This window comes from Cydia pomonella, chromosome 28 (genome assembly GCF_033807575.1).
Source record: "Cydia pomonella isolate Wapato2018A chromosome 28, ilCydPomo1, whole genome shotgun sequence".
Lineage (NCBI taxonomy): Eukaryota > Metazoa > Arthropoda > Insecta > Lepidoptera > Tortricidae > Cydia > Cydia pomonella.
This window is the reverse complement of record NC_084730.1, coordinates 1,366,690-1,381,211: the sequence shown is the minus strand read 5'-3', so window position 1 is coordinate 1,381,211 and position 14,522 is coordinate 1,366,690. Positions and strand designations below refer to the sequence as shown.

General features: G+C 39.3%; 1 protein-coding gene and 1 long non-coding RNA gene across 2 annotated transcripts in view; both read right to left on the bottom strand.

Moving 5' to 3' along the window:
- The window catches only part of LOC133532926 (uncharacterized), a 240,197-nt gene that overhangs the window by 184,746 nt on the left and 40,929 nt on the right, over positions 1-14,522 (bottom strand). The gene's annotated exons all lie outside the window — the stretch shown is intronic.
- The window catches only part of LOC133532924 (scavenger receptor class B member 1), a 196,570-nt gene that overhangs the window by 181,622 nt on the left and 426 nt on the right, over positions 1-14,522 (bottom strand). The window lies entirely within an intron of this gene.

Genomic DNA, 14,522 nt, shown 5'->3' with positions numbered 1-14,522 from the left:
TATTTCTTAAGAAATTGCGGGGTGAATCACCTAAACATCTGGTTGACGTAACTGGTGACCGAAGAGCTGGCGGCTTCGTCGCACAACGTATCAGTATTGCGATACAACGAGGAAATGCCGCCAGTAACCTTGGTACAATGCCTCAAGGGCCTATTTTAGATATAAGCTATAGTAATCCTCTGTATATATCCATTATGTCATAGAGAAATAAGAAGTACATAAAGTGCTCACTCCATACATCACTTTTGGTACCAAAACGCTTATTATTTTCGTAGTCGACATCTAGCATCGAGTAGCGGAACTCTCAGTACTGCTACTCGACAATAGATATCGCGGCAAACAAAAAGTCTAATGATCAACGATTTTCTGCTAATATTATAACCAGAGTAAGCGTAGGAGTTGAAAATAGAGTTCCGGTACTAAGAGTACCGCCACTTGACGCTAGATGTAGACTACGAAATTAATAGTGTTTTGGTAACAAAACCGTTGTATGGAGTGAGCACTCTTTGTCTTCTTAATTCTTTTTGATTATGTACCTATAATCACATTTTAGGTTTTGACCCTATGCATCCTGGTTGAAGGTATCTCATTTACTAGCAACTCTGTTATTTTACTTTCAATGTTATGTGTTTTATGGGGTAATTATGAACGAGAGAAAACTGTTTACAGTGTATGTCGAAAGTAGGTAGATCGTTAGATTGCAAATAACTAAGTAAGATCATTATTTTGTTACACAAATTGAGTCCTACATTAAGTTTAATAAAGAATTGTGTTGTAGATACGTAGACAACGATATATATAATATATAGATACTTAAATACATAGAAAACACCCATGACTCTGGAACAAATATCCGTGCTCATCACAGAAATAAATGCCCTTACCAGGATTTGAACCCGGGACCATCGGCTTCATAGGCAGGTTCACTACCCACTAGGGCAGACCTGTCATCAAAATTTTTGCATAACACAAAAAATATACAAAAATTAACACAATTCTTTCGCCTTCCAGGCTAGTCGTCTTTGAAATTCGCTCCTTAAATATCAGACAAGCTCCAAGTTTTCTTTCAAGCATGTAGCGTAAGCATTTGCTAAAACAAGAGTTCGAATAAAAATCATAGTATGTATTTTTATACGTATTATATTTATAGTGTGTAAAGATATAGATAAAGATAGTAATAAATCTGTGGCCCTAGTAAAAAAGGGTACAAGTCTCTGGCAGCGCAGGTGTAAAGGGGTGTGGCCCTAGTGAAAAAGGGTACAAGTCTCTGGCAGCGCAGGTGTAAAGGGGTGTGGCCCTTGTGAAAAAGGGTACAAGTCTCTTGCAGCGCAGGTGTAGAGGGGTGTGGCCCTAGTGAAAAAGGGTACAAGTCTCTGGCAGCGCAGGTGTAAAGGGGTGTGGCCCTTGTGAAAAAGGGTACAAGTCTCTGGCAGCGCAGGTGTAAAGGGGTGTGGCCCTAGTAAAAAAGGGTACAAGTCTCTGGCAGCGCAGGTGTAAAGGGGTGTGGCCCTAGTGAAAAAGGGTACAAGTCTCTGGCAGCGCAGGTGTAAAGGGGTGTGGCCCTTGTGAAAAAGGTTACAAGTCTCTGGCAGCGCAGGTGTAGAGGGGTGTAAGTTCCACGTAACACTTATGCCCTTATACACCTAAACTGCCAGAGACTTGTACCCTTTTTCGCTAGGGCCACAGGTATATTATTCAAGGTAGGCATATTACGATGCGCTTATTAACGTCAAATAAAACTACACCGGATCTAACCCTACACCTCGGACCCGAGAAGATTTAAGAGCCCGGTAACGATTTTAGAGCAAAAATGTAAAATTGATAGATTTAGTCATTGAAAATGTACATATTTTGTTACGTATCTAAATAACAAGTATTGGTTTCTATTAGCATACCTATGTCTTCTCATCTTGCCTTTTAATAATGAGGTCGCAAGCGTGCGTCCCCGGTAATATGTGACGAGAGGGACAGTTTTTAAAAAAACATCAAAAAATTATGATGGTAAATTAAACAAAATTATGTATAAGAACAGTTTCAGCAAATGTTGTAGATTATTTAAGTATCAAAATTACGTTGAAATTAAGTTGATTGTGAAGTAGTATAGAAAATGAAATTCGGATAGGATTCTTCAAAGATAGGGACCCTAGGAGGCAAAGAGAGCTTCTCTGCCTATGACTTTAATATTTGGCGTAAGTAGGTCAAATTTTGGTTTTATATCCGAAAAATTAGAGGAGGCGTTGTTAATAAAAAGTTCGCATTTGGTATAGTTTAACTCTAGTCCAGTTGCTTGAGATTTTAATTTTAGAGGTCTGACAGTACGAATTCGAGGTCGCCTCCGATAAATTAAATTCGACATTCATACACTTTTAATCGTCGTTCCAAAAAGAAAAATCGAAAAAAAAAACATCTTGTATGGAGGGTCCAAATTATCAAAGTTGTTTTTCAAAAGTCTGAAAAGGAAATGATGGTAAATTTTACATTAAAGAAAAACTGACCAACGAAATATTATTAATAAATAAAAAATCTTAAGAACATTTTTTTAATATGTTTAGATATCTTACCCGATAAATATGTTAAGATATTTTTAGATATTCCGATACCTAAAGGTTGTCTGGAACAGATCGCTCTTAAGCGATAAGACCGCCTGTTGTTACCTCTATCAAATTGTCTTTGTTTGTTTCTGTACATTTATTGTCAACTATGTGAGGTGTTCAATAAAGAGTATTGTATTGTATTGTATTGTATTGTATCTATAAAAAAACTCATTGTTGAAATAACGATACCTGTGAATAAAAGGGTATGCTAATATGCTTTATAATTGATCTAATAAATGCTTGTCTGTGTCTTTGAAAGTGTTAATTCCTAATATTTGTTAAAGTATATCCTAAATAAATATTTGCAGAATTGCATTACGTTTGTTTATATAACTAATAATAATCTTCAGTGATAATTTGTGTTAATTTTCCATTTGGTACTTTATTCTTTTACTTAGATAGATCCTTACATGGGCATCGTCAAGGGCAACTGCCGGTGTCCTTGAAAGTGTTAATTCCTATTGGTGCTTTAGTCCATTATACTAATTTCCACCATTTAGAACATTTTTCCAAAAAACGACACGATATAAATATTATTTATGTGGTCCCAGCGCGCACAAGTTTTTTGCAGACATCGCGAAACGTCTGTGTTAAGGGTGTATATGTAAATAGGTTTTGATACGTTTACACTATTATCATGTCTAGTCTTAAGTTCTTTTTTAATTCCATATTTAAATTCTAATGTTATTTTGACTGTTTATATTTTTGTACGTCAGTTCGCAAAATAAATCCATCGAAACTAGTCGACTGCCTGGTTTATTGATTATTTTCCACTTTTAGCTATCGAAATTCCCTCTTCTTTATTTTGGTCCTTCGAGACGATGTTGACGAAGCTGCACAGATGGCATCCGATGTTGTGACTATTCATCGTAACGCATGTTTTGAAATGTGCGGCTGGAATTCTAACGATCAGGGAGCATTGCGTCTTATACCGACTGAACTGCGCGCCGTCCAGCCTAGTGAGATGTCACTTGGCAGTGAATCAAGTAGCGTCAGAGCCTTAGGTGTTTCATGGGATCCTATTTCGGACACTGTCGGATTTAGGACTGGTTTAGAAGGTCTCATACTACAGGGCAGTTTTAATAAACGCAAAGTGTTGCCCCACCTCATGAAAGTATACGACCCACTAGGTTTGTTGGGCCCAATAGTGGTCAAAGGGCGTATACTGCTTCAGGAGGCGTGGAGATCCAATATTGACTGGGACACACCATTTCCACCATCACAGATTTTAAAGTGGAACGAGTGGTTTAAGGAACTGTCTGACGTATCTACAATTAGGATTCCACGATGGTACGCCAAGCTCAATGGAGAACCTCTACACAGGGAGCTACACATTTTCGCGGACGCAAGCGAGTTGGCCTTTGCCACCGTCGCTTATTGGCGCTTATTGTATGCAGATGGTACAGTCAAGCTCGCACTCATCACCAGTAAGACGAGAGTCTCACCTTTGAAGCCCATTTCAATTCCTCGTCTAGAATTGCAGGGCGCTTTGATAGCTTCTCGCCTTGCTGTCACTATTAAAGAGTTTCATAAGAAAAAACCTTTACGAACTTTCCTGTGGACAGATTCAAGAACTGTCCTCGGTTGGCTCAGAAGTGACGCACGAACGTACAAACCCTTTGTGGCCCATCGCGTAGGAGAAATTACAGAAAATACGCGCGTGCAAGATTGGAAATGGGTCCCAACTGATTTGAACGTTGCGGACGATGCCACTAGGATTAAGCCGCTTCATCTTAATCCTAACCACCGATGGTTTACAGGTACCTCGTTCCTTCTCGATCCACCGGAGAATTGGCCTGTTGAACCAGCTGGTCAGCCTATAGTCCAGGAAGAGCGGAAGCAGACTTCTGGACTTGTGGTTGGTCATCTGACAATTACCGCGGATTTCAGTCGTTTTAGTGACTGGCTACGATTACTTCGTGCTACTGCTCGCGTTTTGCAAGCTGCGTCTAAATTTCGCTCGGCTTTAGATCGCGTAGGTCGCATTGCTCCTAGCACCGATGTTAGGCTTCGTCAACGTACGAATAGACCTACGTCCACCACTCTAATCCCCCTGACAGCGGAACTTATGGAAGCCGCAGAAAGGCACGTCCTGAAGAAAGTACAGTCTGAATCATTTAGTGACGAAATCCCAATAATAGAACGTGGAGAATTGATACCAAAGAGTAGTCGCCTGGCGAAGCTTTCTCCCAGAATGGGGCCAGACAACTTGTTGCACCTAGCTGGCAGAATCGTTGCCGTACAAGACGTCGGTTCCGAGATCAAGTTTCCAATCATTCTAGATGGACGACACCCAGTAGTGCGCTTATTGGTCAATTTCTACCATCGCAAGGCTGGACATGCAAACAATGAAATGGTGGTCAATGAGGTTCGACAAAAATATTGGCTTCTTCATCTGCGCAGTACTGTTCGAAGCGTCACCAGCAAATGTTTGTTCTGTCGCATCAAAAGAGCAAAGCCAATGAATCCGATGACCGGTAACCTTCCTCCTCAGCGGCTTGCCCACCACCGCCGCCCATTCACGTACACTGGCTTGGATTATTTCGGCCCGATAAATACCAAGATCGGCCGAAGACAAGAGAAACGTTATGTGGCCCTGTACACCTGCATGACATCCAGAGCCGTTCACCTGGAGCTTGTACATTCCCTTTCTGCTGACTCCGCAATAATGAGCCTGCGACGGTTTATTGCTAGAAGAGGCGCTCCCAATACTGTATATTCTGACAACGGTACATGTTTTGTTGGTGCAGACCGAATTCTACGCGAATTTTATCAGAACGAGGTCTACGATTTTGCTGCCAATAGAGGAATAAAGTGGAGCTTTATCCCTGCCGCTGCTCCTTTTTTCGGCGGATGCTGGGAGAGACTTATTCGCACCGTCAAAGTCGCGCTGAATGCCACATTACGAAGCTCCTTCTAGAAGCTGAGGCAATTGTAAATTCTCGACCTCTGACCCATGTCCCTATTGGCCCTGAAGACCAGGAAACCCTAACGCCCTTCCACTTTCTAATTGGCTCATCTTCTAACCAGGTTCTGCCTGCAACCCTTGACGACCGAGACCTTTTAAGACGTGCTGACTGGAGGAAGGCGTTGAGATTGGCCGACCACTTTTGGAACCGATGGGTAAAAGAAATTCTGCCAACCATGCAACCTCGCCAGATAGCGGAGAACAGAGAGCACGACTTGACTCTTGGCGACTTAGTCATCATTGTAGACCAGAACCTACCCCGAGGAACCTGGCCACGCGGCCGCGTCGTTGCTACATTCCCTGGCAGAGACGGAGTGGTCAGGGTGGTGGACGTAGCCACATCAGGTGGAATTCTTCGTCGACCTTCTAAAAAATTGGTCAGATTAGAGGCATAAAGTCTCAGTTTATATCTAGTCTGGCTAGTTTTGTGTGCTTTCGCACACAAGGGGGTGGGATGTTAAGGGTGTATATGTAAATAGGTTTTGATACGTTTACACTATTATCTATGTCTAGTCTTAAGTTCTTTTTTAATTCCATATTTAAATTCTAATGTTATTTTGACTGTTTATATTTTTGTACGTCAGTTCGCAAAATAAATCCATCGAAACTAGTCGACTGCCTGGTTTATTGATTATTTTCCACTTTTAGCTATCGAAATTCCCTCTTCTTTAGTCTGGTTGACGTAACTGGTGCCCGAAGAGCTGGCGGCTTCCTCGCACAACGTATCAGCATTGCGATACAACGAGGAAATGCCGTTAACATCCTTGGTATAATGCCGTAAGGGTCTATTTTAGATTTAAGCTAGTTACAGTAATCCTCTCAACTATTTATATCTACAGAACTCGCTTATAAATTTTCTCGAGAATCGGTTGAGAATTGCAACCTGTAGAGTAGAATATCAGGACATGGGAAAGCATTTTTGCCCAAGCTGAAACGCAGACCTTCGCTAACGCTGCAATAATTTTCAACCTTAAGAGGGAAGAAGCTTTGCGATCGTAGACAAATAACGGTACTTTTTCTATGAAATTCCGTTTCGGGAAAAAACGGTTTCCAGTAACTAAATCTTAACAAATCACTTTGATTTTGATGTCGTGTTAATATATCCTAGGTTTATCAGGTTTCTCGTTAAAATGGTTTCTAAAAAGGAAAACCTATAAACCTCGTTTTTCATTGTGTCACTAACATACAAAAATCATGGAGGATTTAACATATTTTGAAGGGTAAGTGTAAAAACAATTCTCTCCACGTTAGCATCAAAAAATCGAAATAAGACAAACGACGGGGCTTAGCTATGGTTAATATACATCAAATATAAATATATCAGGTTTTGAGGTGTAAGATAGATAGTATTGGCCTCCTAGAAAGGTTTCTAAAACTTTATGTACCTGATGCATACTGTAGTAGACGGAGGCGACCGCCCCTACTGGCCATAGTGCGCACGCGTACTCGTCTGCGCCTGCACGCCCCCGTACTGCGTGCAACTGCGCTCGCTAACTCCTTACTCACTGCACTACCAGAGTGTGATCTGTTTGCGACAGGGATAGGAAGGCTGATATCTAAGTAGAAGGGAATGCTTGAAAGGATGCAAGACAGATATTCGTAGATGTAAGTTAGTTTTTAATTAATAAATAAGTAGTTTTTAAGTTATGAATCTACGTAACGCTTTGGCGTAAGCTGTAATATTATGATAACTAGATTCAATAAATAAATAAATAAATAAATAAATAAATAAATTGTGTAATTTTTTCCATAATGTCAAAATGGGGACTGCGTTTGTATGGAAAAGCGGTCGTCTAATATCCTCTTAAGTATCGCTAAAAAAATCGATAATTATTCAAGTTAAACTATTGGAAATTGTTTATTTTCGTCGGTCTGTCTATACCATTACGCAAATCATTGCCCAACGAACGGCGCGCCTACTGCCATAACTTAGACTTTGGACAATCTCTTCTGTAAATAGTGTGTTTCCTTAGAAAAATATCTCAAGGACGTATTTTAACGGACGTATACAAACAATAAAGGCAAGCAAAGGGATAAGTTCGCCTTTGTACTTCTTACTAATTGTGTTACTTTTAATATGTATTTTTGTACAATAAAGAGTTTACTATTAATTTACAAGCTTTTATGTATGTATGTATGTCACTTTATTGCACATAAACAGACATGAAACAGACAAAACAAAACAAAAAAAACAACGGGTTGTACTCCGGGAATGCCGGCAGAAGTGAAAACTTGAATATTAACGTTATGCATTTTAGATATTTTGGAATGGTTAGGAAATAATTTTGCACGAATTGCTTTAATTATCAGTATAAAAGTACTATAATTTATGTGGTAAAATACAATATTCATTTATTGCGCTATCGTACACAAACATGATAATTTATATTACATTAAATATTTAACACTTCAGAACTATTACAATTATTTAACCTTAAAAAAATTATCTCTCAGAAAAATCAACTTCCATCCATAATTTCAACTACTCTACTGGCTTCAATGACATTGTAACGGTTTTTAGATCGGGTCACGTGTCCGTGTGTATTTTCAATCTGTCAAATCTGTCGGTCACGTAACCTGTCGCGAGTTTAACATTTTTTCCCCATCACAAAAAGTGCACAGCGCCGCTAAAGAATTTTTCACTCCAAAAAAATGTTATGTAAGTACAAAGGGTAATCTGTTAGTATGTTTCCCTGTTGTTTGTTTTGTGTTTATTCTGTGCTAGACTTCTTTTATTGCATCTGGAACACCTACTGATATGACATAAATTTATTTAATTCCGCTACCTAAAGTTTGTCTGGTAGGGATCGCTTTTTAGCGATAAGACCGCCTGTTGTTTACGCCTATTATTTGTATTGTTTCTGTATTTGGGTGTGCAATATAGAGTATTTGTATTGTATGTATTTACGTTTGTACCAGTCACACCAATAAGTTTCTGTGAAATTTCTTTCACTTCTTTTTTTGGTGTCTGATTTTGAGTCTAGGTGGCGCACAAAACACGACGATAAGCGCGACGAGCTGAAAGCCAGACCCAGACCACCTGTGGCCATACTTTACAATTATGTCGGAGGGATGCTGACCAGGGACCGGACCCGCTTACCCTAACCCGTTCAAAAACCCGGGTTATTGTAAAGCTGTGTTCCAAAAACCGCTTCATTTCGGTAAGTTTTTGATTGGCTTACCGGTTAAGAAACTAATCCTTTTATTTGAATTAATTCAGGTTAGCGCTTACCGATATTAAAAACCCGGGAAAGGGTTGTCGCTTCAAGCGCTGATTAAATACGAACAAGCTGTTTTAGCTTTTACGTAAATTGCATATGGTCTATTAACGTAGCGCCCGACGCGAAACACGGCGGTTCCATTCCCTACGTGCGCGTGCGAGTGCGCGGCGCGGCGCGGCGGCAATTGCTGACTTGCAGCGAGTGTGGTAATTTGCTGCAAAAATTGGCTATATCAGTCACCTGAGAGCGCACCAGCGACGCTCTCAGCGGTAGAACGCAGTCGCTGTGGTTGAAAATGGCTAGGAGATGATGATGGTGTCTGACGACCAAGGTCCAAATGTCTCAACCGTCAGTGCCATAAATACATAATTGTTTTTCAAAAACGTGTATATGCGGCACTCTGCGGTTTGGGGGTCGTCTGCGGCTGTACCTGGCTTTCTGGCAAAACGCTGTACATAGGACGGGGCCAGAGATCGACACACGTCACGTTCCATTCCAAGGGACGCCCCAGAAACCATGGCACTAGCGATCACCCGTCTGGCCTTTCGTCCGCTTCACTGTAATTATTTATTTTCACCACACCCACTGGTAAAGGCCCTTGATTGTTCAAAAACTTATGAGAAAGTTGCATTTTATCCACATGTGGGGCAAAGTAATTTGCAAATTTTGAGTTGTTTCCTTATGTTAGCTGGAAGAATTGACTTTTAAATGATGATTTTGAGTGAGAATTTTTTTATTACGTTAATTTGGATTTGATTTGTTTTGATTTTTTTGTATTTCATAGTTAGTAGTTTCCTCGCGTTGGTGTGAAAAATTTTGTGTTTCACTCGGAGGCAAAATTTGGTTAACCCTCGTGCTTTGAAACCCTCGCAACGCTCACGATTTCTCTTCTTGAACCACTCGCTACGTGCCAATTGTCTCAAGAAACACTAAGCAGCACTTATTAGAAAAGGGGACGGCCGCATCTTCATACAAACAGAGTCCCCGTTTTCCTCTGTGGATATGGAGATTATGGAAAATTTGATCCATATTAACAATAGCTATGTCTTTACGTTTGACTTTTTTCGAAATAAGGAGCGAAAAGCAGTTTTCATACAAATTTTTAAATGCTCCAAACACTTATAATCATAAAAAAAAATCTAAAAAAAACAAACGTCGGAGCATGGCCGTGATCGATATACAACGAATTGTGTCAAAATATTTTCAATAATGTTAATATACAGAGAGGAAAATGGGGACTACGTTTGTATGAAGGCGATTTCACGCGTCACCTCCACTTATACATCTTAATTGCTTGCCTTTAACTTGATACTAGGTCAGTTTGCAAAATTTTATAAGAACGCAAGAATTCAGGTCAAGTTAAATCCGCAATCATATAAGCAAAGAAATCGGCTTAAGTTTAATGTGATTTTTCATCACACTTGGCTATAAAGTGTAGTAAAGATAAAGATAGTTTATTATTCTAGTAGGCATATTACAATGCGCTTATGAACGTCAAATAAAATAAATAAATAATAAATAAATAAAGCTACGCCGGCTCTAACCCTACCACTGACTCGAGAAGATTTAAAGCCCCCCTCAATTGGAGAATGGTATTCTAATATGGGACTGGGGGACATTCTGGGGGCCTAGTCAAGATGACCATCGTTCGCAGAGTAACGAAACGAAACGCTGTCTATATCGCACTAATACGGAAGAGTGATAGAGACAATAGCGTTTGGTCTCGTTTTCTGTAAACAATTGCCTTCTTGGCTAGGCCCCCTTTTGTATTCTAAATCACCGGAAAACACATTAAAGCAAATAAATGAATAAATCGAATAAGCAAACCAATCTGAGAATACTTTGTACAAAAACAGTGACCGAAATGATTTCGTAACCAACGGTTACGTATTTTTGAAAGTTAATTAAGGTAGTTGTTTTCAGCATTACGAGTTACAGTTACAGTGGATGACATTCATTTCCGTTTTTAGAGTTCCGTACCGAAAATGAATGATTTTTGACAAAAAATCATTTTTGCTAGCTTTTATAAATAAATTAATAAATAAATATTATAGGACATTATTACACAAATTGACTAAGCCCCACAGTAAGCTCAAGAAGACTTGTGATGTGGGTACTGAGACAACGATATATATAATATACAAATACTTACATACATAGAAAACACTCATGACTTAAGAACAAATACATATCTGTGCTCATCACATAAATAAATGAATTTAAGAGAGTTATGGGCACTGTGAACTCGCTCTGTGTGGTAGGGCACAGCACAGCGGATGTCATTCCAGATCTAGAGCAGAGCCCAACTGGGGAAGTACCTCCATCTTACAGAAAACCGCAGCTAAATGTAAATTTAAAAGGTGAGTAAGGTTGCCAGAGCTCAACGAGGGTGCGGAGTGTTAGGGTCGGCAACGCGCATGTAACTCCTCTGGAGTTGCAGGCGTGCATAGGCTACGCTTACCATCAGGTGCCCACCCAACTTATTTTCATCGGAAATCGGGAAGTGGGTCAAATTTAACTTGCAAGATTTTTCCCATACATACTAACAGGGCAAGTTAAATAAAAGCTAACCCAGTCTCATTACTTTTACGTTTTCACGGCAAATTAATGTAATTTGGTAGCGATTCTTAGTTGATATAGTAATGTTCATGTGTAGGTATGTTCTTTTTTCCTGGTTTTTTAAGTTTTTATATCAATGTTTTATGTTTGAATATTAATTTATTTGTGTCGTTGGCGTACTTGTCGCCATTAACTTAACTTAGTCAGGTCCCCTCAGAAAACCAGCGTCACGTCTGCATGCCTTATTTTTTATGTACTATGTTGTGGGGTCAAATAAATGTATTTTCTTTCTTTCTTTCTTTCGAAATAACGGAACCCTTATAGGATCACTTTGTTGTCCGTCCGTCTGTCTGTCAAGACCCTTTTTCTCAGGAACGCCTGGAGGTATCAAGCTGGAATTTAGTTATATGAAATACTCAGATCAAACTTCTAAGTTAACTCAATCAAAAGATACAGCCGTTTATGCACTAGAATCACTAGCTCTATCGATTCTTATAAGAGAAAAAAAGCTTTTCTATTGTTTTTCCTTTCCTTTAGAATTTTTCATAGAGTTTGTAAGAGCGTTTTTAGGGTTCCGTAGTCAACTAGGAACCCTTATAGTTTCGCCATGTCCGTCTGTCTGTCTGTCTGTCTGTCTGTCCGAGGCTTTGCTCCGTGGTCGTTAGTGCTAGAAAGCTGAAATTTGGCATGGATATATAAATCAATAAAGCCGACAAAGTCGTACAATAAAATCTAAAAAAAATATTTTTTTTTAGGGTACCTCCCCTACACGTAAAGTGGGGGTGAAATTTTTTTTTCGCTTCAACCCTAGAGTGTGGGGTATCGTTGGAAAGGTCTTTCAAAACTAATAGGGGTTTTCAGGAAACATTTTTTGATAAAGTGAATATATTCGGAGATAATCGCTCCGAAAGAAAAAAAAATGTGTCCCCCCCCTCTAACTTTTGAACCATAGGTCCAAAAAATATGAAAAAATCGTGGAAGTAGAGCCTAAGAAAGACATTAAATGAAAATCTAGCGGACATGATCAGTTTAGCTGTTTTTGAGTTATCGCAAAAAGTTTTCCCTTCATAGTAAAAAGACTTACTTTAATTAGGTACTGATTATGCAAATTTGCCTATTTGTTTAACTCGGGTGAAAGGTACCGTTTCATCCCTTGGTTAAGAATTTACTATACTTTAAGCTCCAGATAAGCTTATTGTGACGGAAGAGTAACTACGGAACCCTACACTGAGCGGGGCCCGACATGCTCTTGGCCGGTTATTATATTGTTCCATCCGATATAAGATGTCGGATACAACCACAAGAAAATAACAAAATAAAAGTGCTTTTTCATATTTATTTATTGATTATTCAATTGTTCAAAAATATCATTAAAATATATCCATGCCGAATTTCAGCTTTCTAGCACTAACGACCACCGAGCAAAGCCTCGGACAGACAGACAGACAGACAGACAGACAGACAGACAGACAGACAGACAGACAGACAGACAGACAGACAGACAGACAGACAGACAGACAGACAGACAGACAGACAGACAGACAGACAGACAGACAGACAGACAGACAGACAGACAGACAGACAGACAGACAGACAGACAGACAGACAGACAGACAGACAGACAGACAGACAGACAGACAGACAGACAGACAGACAGACAGACAGACAGACAGACAGACAGACAGACAGACAGACAGACAGACAGACAGACAGACAGACAGACAGACAGACAGACAGACAGACAGACAGACAGACAGACAGACAGACAGACAGACAGACAGACAGACAGACGGACATGGCGAAACTATAAGGGTTCCTAGTTGACTACGGAACCCTAAAAAAGAAAGACTTTATATCATAGGGCACGCTCTAGCTGCTTTTCTTCAAGGATCGTCCGACATCAGATAAAGCATCAGCAAAGCCTCGGACAGACAGACAGACAGACAGACAGACAGACAGACAGACAGACAGACAGACAGACAGACAGACAGACAGACAGACAGACAGACAGACAGACAGACAGACAGACAGACAGACAGACAGACAGACAGACAGACAGACAGACAGACAGACAGACAGACAGACAGACAGACAGATAGTCAGACAGACAGACAGACAGACAGACAGACAGACAGACAGACAGACAGACAGACAGACAGACAGACAGACAGACAGACGGACATGGCGAAACTATAAGGGTTCCTAGTTGACTACGGAACCCTAAAAAAGAAAGACTTTATATCATAGGGCACGCTCTAGCTGCTTTTCTTCAAGGATCGTCCGACATCAGATATCAGATCGGATCGCACAATGTAAAAATGCTCTAACGGTAACGAAATGGACGGTACGAAATATGTGTAAAATAACGAAAAAATATCATTAAAAAAAAGATAATACATTTTTATTAAGGTACAGTAGCACGATGTACAGTCAGCATCAAAATTAACGGATGAAACAACGCGCCAAATGTAATATTCCGGATAACTTTTCCAAATATAAGTAGGTAAATTTCTAAAACTCGCGCTCAAAAGTATATCTTTTACAATCTTTGTTGTTCTATATTAAAGACATCACTTTTTGTTAAGCTGTTACAGAATAGTAGATACTTATGAAACGTTATTTGATCCGCTACTTTTGATGCTGACTGTACCTACATGATGAGGAAATGAACACTATAATCGCGCTCATTATGACAAAAATAAAGTTTCCGAAAAAAGTATAATTGTCACTCGTCAAAAACGAATGTGTGTCAAATTCCTATACTAAAGTATAAAGTAAACTCTTCGGTGTCAAAGTCACTAAAGCCTGGTTCTGGCAAGCTCGTGGATTAATTAAATGATATCGAAAGTAGTAAAGCCAGTTTCGAAAACTGATTTATTAAAATATGCAAATATATTGTCATTAATAATGGGATTCATTCATAGATAACAAAAAAAAATGATTTAAATCGTTAAATCAATGTACCTACCTAATAAATCTGAGTTTTAATAAATAATTGTTTATTTGTAAGTCGTTACTTATAAATATTAAAAATAATAAATAGTTGTATTTAAGCTTCTAAAAATCTACATTTAAAAAATTGTGGCACTATTAAAAACGCGTAATAGAAGTATATTTAAAAAGTTAAGAAGCATGTAACTTTTTAAAATCCCAAAGAATTACCTATTTAGCATCTAACAT